Source organism: Acyrthosiphon pisum, chromosome X (genome assembly GCF_005508785.2).
Source record: "Acyrthosiphon pisum isolate AL4f chromosome X, pea_aphid_22Mar2018_4r6ur, whole genome shotgun sequence".
NCBI lineage: Eukaryota > Metazoa > Arthropoda > Insecta > Hemiptera > Aphididae > Acyrthosiphon > Acyrthosiphon pisum.
The window spans coordinates 124,450,535-124,452,629 of NC_042493.1; positions in this window are offsets into that span (position 1 = coordinate 124,450,535).

Below are 2,095 nucleotides of genomic sequence, written 5' to 3' on the forward strand. Positions count from 1 at the left end.
TCATACTACTTGGAATATATCTGATCATTAACATACCTTAGGATTTTTTTTATATTTACAAATACCATATGCTTAGAAACGAATAATTATGGAAACTGTATTATATTATACAAATTAAAAACATGGGTAGTATTTTTAAGTATGCGGTCGGAGAAAACTTGTAATATAATATATAATATATTATACGAATTTTAAGAAACTGGTTCTTAGTTTCAACATGCATTTTTGGATAGTGAAAGAGAAACAAAGTGGTTTTTTGATCCTGACATTCTTAATATCATAGGCCTTACATGAGGATTTAGACGCATATATTATAATATGTAAAATGCATTTTACGTTTGAACGATAACCGATGATGAAATACGACTATGGATTTTTTTATACGTAGATCTTCATCTGTTGAATATTTCGAAATCAACTGTTTATTTTGAAAAGAAAAACTACTAGTTTATTATAACTGTTTATTTTTTTTATTTTTTTTTTATTAGTAGGTATAATATTCTTTAGTAAAATCTATTACTATTACGTCTTGCTAGTATGTATAGATATAGGTAGGTATAGTTATGCATGATAAATTAGTATGTATCGAACAATTAATCAAAACTGTTTTGATATTGTAACTGACTTACCTAAATAAGATATAGGTATAATAACTATATAATTGGCAGGTATGCCAAAAGTTGTATTTAAAACAAAAATCTTGTATCAACAATTAATTTTAAAATAATATTTTTGTTTATTACCTACTACCTATTTAAAAAAAATATAAATTATATTATATAGTATGTGTATTGTATATAGGTATATTATACAATACATTTACTATATTAACAAACTAAAAAAAAAAAAAAAAATAGGCTCTCTCTAGAATTCACCACGCCCTCCAATACGTATATTATACATAGTTTGCATTAATTTATTTTAGTAGGTATACGTATTTGTTGGTGCACTGCGCTGCAGTTAGGTACTAATAAATTCAAGTGTGCGATAGACAACAAGTCTCATATTTAATAGTACCATGAACCTTAATTTACTATAGGGCAGTAACGAAATAAAATTTGAATATGCCTAACTCTTATAAAATTTGACATAAAGTAAAATATAAATAATGTAAGTATTAAAGTCTAAAATATATAAATAGGACAAGTATACTGTATAGGTATATATTCAAATAAAAAATATAAAATATTACCATTGTTTTCAAAAGCTTGCCCGCTGGAAGCTTAAATAAAATAATGAAAAAGTATGAATGTACTCTATTACCTTTTAAACTGCTCTCCACCTTTCCGTCGATCATCGTCACTCGTCATTCGTAAAATGCCAACATTCAAATTAATTTAAATTTTAAACGTGTGAAATAAAAGGTTTATTTTATTGGTCTTGGACATAATACTATTATCAATACCTAGTCATTAAAACACACGGTCGTAGGCAGACGCAGGCCGTAGATCGTGTTGCGGATAGTGGTATAGGTAATGACAATTGTTACTGAGAAAAAGTATTACTTATATCTTTTCCAAAAATAACAAAAAAGTAAATACCTAACTGTTATATTTTCTGAAAATGCCTATACTCGGATTGTCGAATGTTCCCAATAAGTACATACTAATAAGTAATAATTTATTATTATTAACTAGTAACTATTTTATTACACATGAAATATTTTAAAATTGAGATAATAATTGTAATATTTTTACTATAGGTACGCATCATACATTAATATATTATTATAACTTTTTAAAATTATTTTTATTTGTGTCTTTATTACAAATATGAAAAAAAATATATCAAAATAAATATACCTAATAAGTCAATAATAACCCTTGTTTCTAAAAAAAAAATCGCCCTCCCAAAAAAGGCGCCATAGGCTATAGCCTTTTAGCCTGCCCCTTAATCCGCCACTGCATATAAATACTTTACAAGACTGCCATACAGTATACTCTATGATTTTAACTGACCTTACCTTTAATATCAAATTTTTAGGACATTCATCAGGATATAAAAAAAATGAAAAAAAATGGTTGTATCTTGAATATCCATAGACAGTTTTAGATTTTAAAAAAATAAGCAACTTATAACACATAACAAAAAATAT